Below are 13,809 nucleotides of genomic sequence, written 5' to 3' on the forward strand. Positions count from 1 at the left end.
TTTCTCTCCCTTTTCTTCTCTTTGACCCACTCTCTCTCTCTCTCCCTCTTTCTCTCTCTATTTCTCTCTCTCTCTCGTTGTAGTCTTGACCTGGTATGCTTTTCGCGCCATTTGTCACGTGAGCCATTTGTCGATAAACTCTTTTTCCAGTGAACTAATTATTGTTTTCAAAGAATTGTCATTGAATCTTCTTCATAGTTAACATACGTTTTATATTTGACGGACAGGCGTGGGAGCTCCAGTTGCACACGTTCACAGACCACGGGGACCGCCACTCCAGCCACGGGTATCTGATGACGGCCCCATTTGTGGAACGGCGTGTCGGACTTTTTGGACTGGGACTGGGGGGTGTGTGTGTGTGTCAGGTGTACCTTTCATTCTCAACATGGAGAGTAAAAAAAAAACATAAACAAAACACATAACAAAAACAAAAAAAAAACGGACAGAAGCGAGGCTCACTATCCGATGTTCGCCTATCTGCTTCCACTAACATTTCTACCGAGGCGCCACCTTAAAGGTCAGGGGGATCTGGAATTAACTCGGTGTCATTGAACCAGCTGTCTCTGCACCATTTGTCGTGGCGCCTTTATTGACCTCAACCTTTCCCTTGGTTTGTTAGCCCGTTGGGGCACCACTCATGATCGGTCAAGCGTCTTCCTCCTTCCCTCTCTGTCCTTTGCTTTGCATAAAATATCTTCCTAAGACCGGCACGTCCATTCTTTTTGTTGTTTTCTAATCGCTTTCTCTGTCTGCCTCTTCTTTTTCCTGGTACTGTTCTCTGAATGAAGGACTTTGAAAGTTCTGAGTACATAGTGGTATTGCCATAATATTTTTTTACAGTGGTCAGCAGGCCTTCATTAACCTATTATAATGACTTGAATGTATTTCCTTATTTCCGACCCAGTGCAGTCTTGCCAATGTTGGCATTATTTTGACGAGAAACTCGTGCGCTAATGGACATACGCGATGGCTGTGTTGAAGCACGGAGATACTTTTGGGCTGTATGACACGTTGCGGGGTTGACTGCAGACACTTGGTACTAGATTGACACGTGATATGACGTAATTATTTTCCTTTTTGAAGTAACGTTTGTAATATGTAAGATAACTTTATTGATCCAATCAAATGGAAATTCAGTTTGATACAATTGACACCCTCAGCGTAACTACTGTACAATAACAATATAGATGCACACACGAAAAACACATACACACTCATAACCAGCGCTTTATAAATAGACTTGAATGTTTATTTTAATGTCATCCAGTGTCTATTATTACTGAATGTTTTAATTTTCTTCTTTGATATAATTATTTTTTCACAGAACTGGATGTACGAATTAACAGTTGTGGTAAGCTCATCTGTCTGGGCAGTTGTTTACAAACATATCCCTATCTGTTTGCTCCAGACAACCTTGTAGCTGTAAAACAGCGTCGTCAGACCATGACTGGATGAACTGTACTTCGGGTTTTGTTGTTTTTAAAACCGGTTTGTACACGGGTGTAAGTGTGGTCCGACTCTCCGAGGGGAAATAACAATCGAGATGTGTAGGCCATTTTTATGTTGCTATAACACATGTCCAAGGTTTTATCGTGCCTTGTGGGACAATTGACATATTGACTTTATGTTGGCAAGTGTTGAGCTAACAATAGATGATTGAAATCTCCCATAACTAGTCGGACGGCATCAGAACTATTTGTCCAAAGTATATACACAATGTTCAGTACCGGTTATATGTTTTGCTGCTTTCTCTGTGTTGGCTGTGGGTTTTATATACACACGTATGATGTAAAATTGTGTAGTTCAATATCGGTCGTGCACACTTTAGTTTTGATTGAGATATTGAAATGTAAGATAATATAAGGTTGCGCAACAAGATCCACTTTATTTAGAATCTTATAATGGCAAGCGATTATAGATCTAATTGTTATAACAATAAGCTACATATTAGAAATTTAGTTTTCGTTTTTTCAACACCGGGAAATATAGATATATTTAAAAATCTGAATTTTTTTACAATTTCTTGTAGTAGCGGTATCGTAATATTATTGGGTTGGAAAGATTCCATGTCTCTTGCAAAGCAACACCAAGTATGCAACGAATCCTCCAACCATTTATAACCTTGACCTTGTGCTAGTACACGTAGGGAAAAGAATAAGGCCACCAGACGTCTGCACACCCACGCAGACAACTCTTACTACCTGTCATGTCTGGGTGTCAAGTTTTAGTCTCGCCGCTAGGGATGGGGGAGGGGGGGGGGTTAGAATATCTAATCAGAGACAACATAACAAGTTTATAATAGATTTTTTAAAAAATCGGCTCATAATTTATGGCTTTACAATCAATGATTGTAAATAGCCTACTTGGTAATGTACCGATCAATAATTCGTATCTTTCATATCTTATCTAATACAGACGTTACTTCAAAAAAGAGGATGATTACACAATTGTAGGTAATCAGTAGTGTAGCAATCAATCAGTGTTGGTAATTAACAATATACCAGTCAGTGATTTATAGGTAAAAGATTATTTGTTTTTAGTTTGATCCCAAAAAGCCAAGATTTGATTTGGAATAGTTTATTTTGGGAAAGGGGGCGATATGGTATGACCATTACTTTTTTTTTTTGACGGTACGCACCGCTACGTCGTACCGGCACCTTTTTCAATGTGGGCAAAAAAATTACTTTTCTTGTATTTTAACGTTTATTATTAATTTATAAATAGTTAAAAGTAAGGCAACCCATCACTGAGTGCCGGCATCTAGTTTCTTTTTACAAAAATAAAAAGCAGTGGGTCAGACCATTAACTTATTGGCACGAGTCGCCGTGGTCTATATTAAATCATGATGTTTTGCACTGAGCCGACTTCTGCACTGATCGCGAAGGACCCGCTCGGGAAAGACAGCCTTATGAACTCTCCGTGACTTACGCCTTCTTCGATGTAGCGCAGCGGTTCTCAACCTTTTATGCTCAGCGACCCCTTTTTACAATCCCCCACTTAGCCGCGACCCCCCCCCCCGCACACACACAGCAATAGAAGAATAGACAATAACAATCAATTTTTTCAATGGTCTTTGGCTACCCCTGGCAAATCGTCAATCGACTCTCAAGGGAGTCGCGACCCACAGGTTGAGAACACCTGATGTAGCGCAACCAGAAAAAAAATCTCAAGCATAGAAGATTACTTCATAGACGGTTGTGATGGTAGACTGGCAGACGTCTGTGGCGCGGGAAGACCTGTAAGACTAAGACGGAACTGTTCGATGGGTCAACCGTACTGGACACTTCGTAACAGTATAAATGTCAGTTGGTCAACACAGGGGAACGTGGGTGGGTGCACTATGAGCTACAACCCCAGCTCCATTTTGTTTTATCCGCTCTAAAAACTACAAGGGGGAGGGGGATAAGTACCTGTGTGGTGAAGCACTTGGCTTCCTAGGGTTCTCAGCAAGAATTTCTGAAGACTGGTATTTTTAATTTCGTGATAATTATGACGCCTGTGTCTACACAACTTTAATGGATACCTGGCATAAAAGGGGCGGGTAAAGGAGGTTGGTCGTTGTGCTGGCCACATGACACTATCGTTAAGCGTTGGCTTTTTAAACAGACAGGGCCGGATTAAATTGCGTGCAGGCCCCGGGGCAGGATATTGTTAAGCCCCATACACTTTTTCTACAAACTTTAAAAAGACTTATATGATTATTATGAATAACAATACCGGTACTTAAATTATATCCAAAAGGATGCCATATTTTAGAAGAAATTAATTTAATCTCATTTTAAAAACAATATTTAAAATGTATATTTTAGTTTTAAAGAGTGTTAGCCTACAGTCTTGATTTTGTGGATGGTAAGGTTTTTGGTAGTCACACTGCCGTAAATCCGGAGCTACATTTACATATTATTATTATTATTAAAGACTCATGAGCATTCAACAAGCGGGCACTTGTTAATCACGACAATGTTGCCAACCGACGTAAGATTGTGGTGGCAAAAATACAAATAGAATGTTTGACCAAAAAAAAAAAAAGTTCAGACCCGTCATAATTCGGTTATATTTTTTTGTATAGAGGCTGTAGCCCGGCTGATTTCACTTAAATCCGGCCCTGAAAACAATGGCCTTTACATCATCTGACCTACAAATGGTGAGGTCTGAGATGATACTTTTTATAATAATAAAAACAAGGGAGAGAAAGCATGTTTGCTTTCATTGAGTAGTTCCACAAATTCAGTTTAAAAAAAAAAAAAAAAGACTAATTATGCTTCCTACATGTTTTACTTTTGTTCATTTCCCCATTATTATAACATGTAGTTGATACAAGTTTAGACCTGACCTTGAATTCTGAGATCCAGCTAGGTGCCCACAATCTCGGGGACTTTAAACCAGTCATGCAGATCGACCTCCGTCTCTATTTCGTAGTGTTGACTCGCACCCTCTTTTTTTCCAACACACACAAATGAAGAGATGGGGCGAGAATGGATAAGTAGGCCTATTGCAACAGTGGGCATCTGTTCATTAACAGCACATCAATCTCTGGTCAGGTGTGTTGTGGGGTCACGGAGGTCACGGTTGTGGCAGCGAGCAGTGAGAAAAGGTTACATCATACGAGATCACCAGCTGCTTGCTTCATAGTAACTTTATACATACTCATCTCTTTGCTTTTGATTCCGAAGATTGTGTGACTAAAGATGAATGCCCCATTTAACGTGGCAAAGCAGACCCAGTTGCGACCTGCATATTTTGCCACAACTTATGCATAAAAAGCAGGTTCTCTGAGGCCTACGTTCTTTTTTTTTTTTTTCGTCGACTGCGCCTGTCTTATCTGATGAATTACAGACGTTACTTCAAAGGAAAATTACGGCCTTTGAGAATCCAGTTATCTAGTTAATTAGTGATTTAGTATTTTCCAAGTCATTGCTTTTCCTGGCTGATTCAGACAACCCATTCCATGCTCTAATAGCACCATTGAAGAAGGAGCACTTGTACACATTTGTCCTAGCACGTGGAACAAGTAATGTGCTTTACCCTGCTGTCTTTCTGAGTATTTTATTTTGTTTTCAGAAAACTTTCAGATAATTTTTATTGATCCAATCAAATGGAAATTGTTTGTCTACAACTGTCTTTGTCTTTGACCACCTCAAGTAACTACTGTAACAATAACAATATAGATGCAAATACGAACACCATTCACACACGGAACACATACACCCTAACAACCAGCGCTTTAAAAGTTAGATTTCTAAAGACTTCACAACCAGCGTTTTATAAATTAGACTTCTATTGACTTCACAACCAGCGTTTTAAAAGTTAAGACTTGTATGGACTTCTCGATGAGGACAGATGACCTTTCGTGTTTGTAAATTATGGTACAGCTAGTGTTATGTAGTATTGCTACTTTACTTTTTAACCTTCTGAGTGATTTTGATCATTGTGCTACTCTAATCAAATGTATTCTTTTCTGGCAGTTGTTTTTCTCTGTCACCTCGATCAACATGGCGCCTCATTTGATCTTTATAGCGCATGGGGGAGGGGGGGGGTCTCTGTTACGCCATCCTTCATTACGCTTAATTTAAAGATCGCATTTGGCATGCAATCATTCCAATACACAATACTCATATATAATAGAATAATTATGGGATTAATTTCCAATTGAATGACAAATACGTGAGGTAGATTTAGCAAATTTTATAACTAAGTGCTTAAAAAAAATTAATTCCATTAGGAAAATAAGAGTTTACATTCCAACAGTAGAAAGGTGGAAGAAATTGGTGTTAATATAAAGGCCTATAGGTCTGTGATTTGTCTCAATTTTGAAAGAAAAAAATATATCACGAGATTTTTTATTAGGAATCACTAAGTGCGCAAACAATTCCCGAAATTCGCAAAGTAGGCTTACTTGAATTTTATCTAGTGATCTTTATCTTCGCACATTTTAAGAATTTTTAATTGAAGTAGAGCGAGAGAGAGAGTGTGTGTGTATCTATGATGCAGATATTCTGCCCTATGACAAAGTTCGTTGGTTATAGAGAGAAACATTTTAAGCTTCAATTTTTACCGATTAAAAAAAGTCATCTTATTATTCACTATTCACTGTGCAGTGATAACGAACGATCTGTAGATGACAGCTCTTTTATTTTTATTACGAACATGTAATGCTAATTTAAAAAAGATCAACAACGTCATAAACATAGTCAATATTTGATGAAATGGTTATTAATTATTTACGATGGGGGATTATTTACGAGGATGGTCGTGCGGTATGCGCGCCGGACTGTCGTTCGCGATGGTCCCGGGTTCAAACCCAGCCCGCTCCCCTCTCCCGTCGCCCTGAGGATGGTTTGGACTAGGAAGTAAATTATCTTCAACTCTGAATGAACATCCGAAACATGTAAAACATTTTACAAACAAACATAATAATTTAGTGATCCTTTGTCAGCACATCTGGGAAGCGTGGTCGAGAGACTAAGAACGCTTGAACTTAACTTTGCTTGGCTACCTATAAAAGGGGCTCGAGGTTCGACACCCGACTCGAGCAGTTAACAAACAAAAATGTAGGCTCAAGGCGCTGTGATAACATTACAAACATAAACAGGAGAGCTAAAATGACACAAACTAATCTAAATAAAAAGTTTTAAACAGATATGTCTTATTAATGTTCTTCTTGAATTTAGTGTAGCATGTCTGTCTGAGATCAATGGGGAGTGAGTTCCAAACCTTTGATCCGTGCACAGAAATTGCCCGCAGACCGTAGCTTGTGAGGAAGTTATAGTTCTAACATGTGTTGCCTATAGGTAAATCCGGCCCTGGTATAATACTAAGTTTAATTTGATGTAGGCCCCCCAACCTAAGACAAAGGTAACGGTAGTCGCGAGATTGTACTTTAAATCCTAATTATTTCAAATAAAAGTGTCTCCAGGGCTACTAACTCTGATCAAACTTCAATTTTGTATTGTTTATATTTCTCTCTTTTGGATGACGAGTTTTGCCGACCACTGGTTAGTATATTGTGTGTATGTGTATAGATCTATGTCTCTAATTTAAATTTAGTAATGCCATCTTATTATCTAGTCAATATTTACTTGCTTTGGCAACTAATTCTTTATCAACTTTATGGTAATTCTGTCAAAGATTAAATAACTTTTATAACATGATTAATAAATTTAATTTATGTCTAGATTCTAGAGATGTAGGCCCTATAGGCTATAACTATACACTATAGACTATAATATAGATTATAGATATAGATCTAGACTATTCACTCTTATAGGGAATATAGGCCTTTAAGATAAAGTAAATTTGCTTACGTCACGATAACCGGCTCATCTAGATCTAGAGACTCTTAGAATCTAGAAGTCTAGATAGATCTAGATCTAATCTAGATTGAGATTCTAGTGGTCTATAAGCCTAGATCTACATATTTATTACTATATATTTCTAGCTAAAGATCTATATATATAGTATATTATATATATATATATTGTTATAAACCTGGTGGTGGCACAAATGGGGGTAGTGGTGTGTGTGTAGTCAGCCGACGCAAATCGCCCCAGGCCAGCGCTAGACGAGCGGTCAACCGTGACGAGCTACGATGGTCAGCCGAGACGAGTGTCAACACGGCGGTTCGGGAAGGATCGACGGCGGTCCGGGAAGGATCGACGTTGTGAACAGAGCTCAGGAGCGTCACGAGAGTTGTAGTCATCTGACCACCTAGAAACGTCGAGCGGCGTTCTGTCCGGTTCGAGAAGGCCAGTAGGGACCCTAGTAGGGACCCTATTTAAGAGCGGAGGCGACGCAGTCAAGACGGTTGAGAAAAGGGGCTCAATACAGCAAGGTTCACGACAGAAGGTTCAGAAAGGAGGTTTACGACAGAAGGTCCACTACAGTCCGGTTGACTACAGCACAGTTCAGCGGTGTGGTTCTGTACGGAGCATTACGACGGTTCAGTGCGGAGTACTGTCAAGTACAGTTGAGACGAACGGCGTCTTGATCTTGGTCTGCGATCGAGTCCGACACAACGAGCCTAGTGTGTGAAGTCAGTCCTGAACTGTTGAACCCAGTGCAAGCCCGGAACGAGACGGAGAGGCCAGTGCAAGAGTCGATACGGCGGAACGGCTATTAACAAGAGAGATATTTGTACAGTGTACGTGTTGCCAATTGTACAGTATTGGCTGTTACTTATTCAACTATTAAAGTGTTACGTTACTTTGGAGCCCTGAGTTGTCAAGTTCTTTAAGTTGGTGGTGTATGGTGCAGTTTGCAGAGAGCCTGGATAGTGAGATTCGTAACAATATATATATATATATATATGTGGAGGCGCGTTGGCTGAGCGGTAAAGCGCTTGACTTCTGCACCTGGGGTCCCGGGTTCGAATCCCTGTGAAGGCTGGGATTTTTATATCGTGATCCTTGGGCGCCTCTGAATCCACCCATCTCTAATGGGTACCTGACATTAGTTGGGGAAAAGTAAAGGCGGTTGGTCGTTGTGCTGGCCACATGACACCCACAGAATCAGCTTTACATCATATGCCCTATAGACCACAAGGTCTGAAAGGGGAACTTTACTTTATATATATATATATATATATATATATATATATATAATATATATATTATATATATATATAGAGAGAGAATTCTAGATCTAGTAAACATCTAACTATTGTTGTGTTATTGTTACCTGTATCAAGTGTATCCTAGGCCTAGTCTTACTTTGTACTTATCATATTTGTGAAAAGAAAATGAGGCCTTAATAACATAACTGGTTATAGTTTAGATTTTAGGTCTTAAGTTGTTCATTTGTGTTGAAATATGCATTGACGACTTGGTCTGCATAGCCATGTGAAATACTGCAGGCCTACTCATCCATAATCTTTGTATTAAAGATGGTGTCACTCATCCATAATCTTTGTATTAAAGATGGTGTCACTCATCCATAATCTTTGTATTAAAGATGGTGTCACTCATCCATAATCTTTGTATTAAAGATGGTGTCACTCATCCATAATCTTTGTATTAAAGATGGTGTCACTCATCCATAATCTTTGTATTAAAGATGGTGTCATTCATCCATAATCTTTGTATTAAAGATGGTGTCACTCATCCATAATCTTTGTATTAAAGACTGTCTGCTTATCTATAACCATCACAGTCCTTTGTATTAAAGATGGTGCCTTATTATGCTAGAAATGTAATTTAGATCTAGTGGGAAGCGTGGTCGAGAGGCTAAGTGCGCTTGAACTTGGCTTGTCTTGACTACCTAGAAGGGGGCTCGAGGTTCGACACCCGACTCGGGCTCTGAGCATGCTATAGGCATGAAAGTAGCGCTATATAAAAAATTTAGCAACCAATTATATTTTAAACAGGAGTGTTGTAATAAATAGTTTTTAACTTTTTTTTTTTCAGATCAAAACACAGATCTCTTCTTTGTAATATAAAAAGGGAACATCATACAAATTGCTAGAAATTATTACCTCTGAGAAGCAGACAGTAAATAAAAACGCTAAAAAAATTGGTGTATCAATAATTCTTTAAGGCAAGTAGTCATTGACAAAGGTAGAATTTAACAATTTTGAATTTAATGTCATTGTGTCATAAAATTTTCCTAATAACCAAGGGCAAGCTATTAAACCACTGATTTAGCAAAGCAAATATCTGTAAGTTTCATTCTTTTTTTTGTGTTGCTTTATCTTTTGTGTTATTGCATGCTAATTGAGCATGTTTTTAATTGAAATTATTTAAAGAACAATTATGTTAATTAATAACTCATTTAGCTTCATATAGTTTTTATAGATCTAGTTTTAATAGTTAAGTTGAAATTTTATCTTCAAAAAAAATTAACAACTCTGATTTCATAGTCCAATGTTTTATATATTCATTATCATAATTAAATTTTGGAACATTTTCAGATCATGAAGATGTAGACCAGCATGATGAAGATGTAGACCAGCATGATGAAGATGTAGACCAGCATGATGAAGATGTAGACCAACATGATGAAAAGGTAGACATGTACATGTAGACCAGCATGATGAAGATGTAGACCAGCATGATGAAGATGTAGACCAGCATGATGAAGATGTAGACCAACATGGTGAAGATGTAGACCAGCATGATGAAGATGTAGACCAGCATGAAGATGTAGACCAACATGAAGATGTAGACCAACATGAAAATATAGGCTGACATGATGAAGAATGAAGACCAACATGAAGATGTAGACCAACATGAAAATGTAGACCAACATGAAGATGTAGGCTGACATGATGAAGATGTAGACCAACATGAAGATGTAGGCTGACATGATGAAGATGAAGACCAACATGATGAAGATGTAGACCGACATGAAGATGAAATGTAAACCAAAATATTGATCAAGAGATGTATGGAATAAAAAGGTAAGCAAAGCTATGTATATCAATTAATTTTTTTTTTATACTAAACCTCTAAGTAAAGCTTTGCCAAGTTTTGTGTTTCACTGACTATGAAAATGTTTTGATATTGATTTTTGTTCTCTTTACAGTGAACATCTTGAGAGGGAAAACAATTCCTAGAGGCGAAGACACAGACACAGTAGATACATTAGAGATTGTTTCCTTTTCTACCATCATTTAGAGCCTTTTTTGTGAGGGAACCTGCGTCTGAAAGAAATGAACATTTCCCTAATGCTACTTCAAATTCAGATCTCCTCCCAACCTCAGGCTGAGTACCCGTGGTCACCTACTTTATGTTACATTACCATAGCACTACAGACAGTGGAAAACAAATTATATGAAGGAATGCAACCACCATCAGATATTGTTGTCTTTACAGACTCCCAATCTACTCTGCAAGAACTTAACAGCAGCACCTCAAACAGCCCAAGAGAGTTGACAACACTCATTGTGATAATCCATCAGATGATATCAAAATTAAATATCAATATCACACTACAGTGGATCCCTGGACACATTGTCATCATGGGAAATGAAAAGGCAGATGAGATATCAAAGGCAAGTTCATCTATGGAACAACCAGATAGACCTGTTAACTACCTCACCCTAAGGTCAATGTTAGTCAACAATCACAAAGAGGAGTGGCTCAACCAATGGGCATCAGGAAACACAGGCAGAGCCATGTACAGAGAAATGACTATGCCTAACAAACTGGACAGTATTAACTTCCTCCCCTGCAAAGAACAATCTACAACCTTCCAACTAAGAACAAAACACACTCCACTATTAAATTACCACCTGAACAAAATAAACTCCACACAACTCCTCTTTTGCAGACACTGCGCCCACCCCTTTGAAACCGTTTACCATATCCTCTTTGAATGCCCCTCCCTAATCCACCTTAGGCAGACCCTACTTCCACTACAGCCCAACATAACCAACACCCTGTAGGGCAGTGCTGAACAACTGAAGAAAACAGCACACTTTTTTCCTTGGCACAGTCTGCAAAAGAGCTCACAGCTCAGCAGCAATAAAGCTGGCTAGAAGAAGAAGAAGAAAAAGAGGTTACATTAGAAGAAATGTCGCAAAGTCAGAAAACTTAACAGATGACAATGAATAGAACAATCATTTCTAATATAGGTACAAGTGATGTACTTTGTAATAACTATTTGGGTGGAATCACTATAATTGACTTGTATCTTGTTCTATATTTAGGTAAATCTTGTCATTCAGTCCAGTCATTGTTCTTTTTATATTCCTTTTTTTCCCTTCAATCTTCTTGTTGTTTCAGTGAAATGTTTTTATCTTTTTTGTTTTGGAGGAGGGAGTGGCTGTGGTATATTATCATTATTGGAGTCACAACACCAAAGCCTTGCTACATTATGCTTTTAATTCAATTTATTATCTCCCCTGCTTTTGTGTGCTATCATATTAATGTTCATTAGTGTCACATCCATGCACAATTTGTTCTATGCTTTTTATAGTGTAAATAGTGACTTAACATTATTTAGATCAATTATATGTTATATTATATTTAAACTAAAACTGTTAGCATTTTCTATGCTATTATTAATATGAATGTGTTTGTGTGTTGCTATGAATTCATTTTAAGTTTTAGTCTGAAATCATATATAAGAAATTGTTTCATAAACAAAGATTATATTAATATTTAATATTGTCAGACTTCACTATAGCATTGAGTTCATCCCCATAGTCTAATTAAAACTTTCAAATACTAATTCACTTTGTCTTATCTAATGGTGATCATGGGGGTATCCACTATCCATAGTCTCTGGTATGAACACTCACTGTCCTGGTTAGGGCTAGGATGTAATCTCTATTTCTGATGGAACACATGTAAAACCAAGAAAACAAACAGTAGACCTAGACTTTATTAACAGGTCATGCAAGCATTTTTTTATAATTGTGAACTGATGCTCTCAGAGCTATTTTTATTTTTGCTACTTTTGTAAACTAGTGCTAAGCTGTATGCTTATACTTCCGCCTATTATTATATGGGTTAGGGCAATGCTGTTTCCTGTACTGTTGACCAGAGTGTGTCAGTTTTAATTATTCTGTACTTTGAACTGCCTTTAAGTTTCAGAATTTGTATTTTTTTTTCTATATGTAAAGCTACTTTATATATATAGTTATATATTATGGTACATTATTTTTCTAATTGAAACAACTGTCAAAATAATTGGCAGTTTGTTTTTTTAAAGTTTGTTTTAAAATGATGGCCACTTCTAATGTTTATGTACTAGATCTTTTCCTAATTTTTTTGTTTTTTTATCTGCAGTGTTTTGTAACTGCTGCTTTGCTCATTTGAATTAAAGTATCATTTTGTTATTTGTTCTCTTTCTTGATTTCTTTGGTCACAGACTGAGGTGCACAGATACAACCCACCCAGTTGACCTTAACTTCTTGTTAGTGAAGGCTAGACATGACCTTGGGCCCTGCCATGCTAACATAATACTAATATTCTCTTGAATCATTCCAGACAGCATTGAGACCACCCCTGTCCCTAACAATACATAATTACCTTGCTTTAGTTGTAGAATGAAAGTTGAGCAAACAGTGAAAAGCTTCTATATAATTCACTTGGAGGTGAGGTGACTGAGCGGTGAAATACTTAGCTTCCAAACATGTGTCCAGGGTTTGAAGACTGGGATTTTTAATTTTAGGACTATTAGGCACCTTTTACACCTGGTTCTAATGGGTTCCTGGCATTTGTTAGGGAAAGGTAAAGACAGTTGGTCATAGTGCCGACCATGGGAAGCAAAAACAGATGACCTTTATATCATCTGCCCTACAGATTGCAAAGTCTGCAGCTAAAACCAACATGGGAAAGCCTTTGAGGAAAAATCAGGAGTCAACCATTCAGTTAGCAGCATACAGTGCTACTCCTAGGCAGAGCCTACGATGCCATTGATCCCAAACTGTATTGGCATATTCCTTTCCTTCAAATATATACCTTTGTGGGTGACATCATTGCAACCACAACTAATGTCAGGAAAATGATTCATAGCTAATGTTTGGAAAATGAGATGATCCATAGCAGCTTTGTGACTGAAGGAGGCCATAGAATCAGATCAAAGTTTGAGATTTGCTAAAAATTTGCTCAAAAACAAATATTGTTACAAAGCAATTAGCTAAAGAAACCTGTTAACTTTTAACATAACTTTTTAATGACATATGGAAAAGCACTATTAAACTACTAGAAATTTAGAAAAACTAGATCTAAGGGTTGCTGGAAGGGGAGGATAAAAGTGGCAAATTTTTTAGTACCAGTACCTGGTAACTATGTCAATCAACACATTGGACTAGGATAAGTTATGTAGCTTAAAGACATCCATACAACTTTTAAAGAATAAAATCAC

At 37.8% G+C, this 13,809-nt stretch overlaps 1 long non-coding RNA gene across 1 annotated transcript; it reads left to right on the forward strand.

Annotated features, from left to right (window-relative positions):
* Window positions 1–9,904: 9,904 nt before the first annotated feature.
* On the forward strand, window positions 9,905–12,778 carry LOC129926155 (uncharacterized). The gene is made up of 2 exons (XR_008777810.1): window positions 9,905–10,393; window positions 10,519–12,778. It is a non-coding gene; the product is annotated as an uncharacterized LOC129926155 (long non-coding RNA).
* The last annotated feature ends 1,031 nt before the right edge of the window (window positions 12,779–13,809 follow it).

The sequence above is a fragment of the Biomphalaria glabrata genome, chromosome 5, assembly GCF_947242115.1.
Source record: "Biomphalaria glabrata chromosome 5, xgBioGlab47.1, whole genome shotgun sequence".
NCBI lineage: Eukaryota > Metazoa > Mollusca > Gastropoda > Planorbidae > Biomphalaria > Biomphalaria glabrata.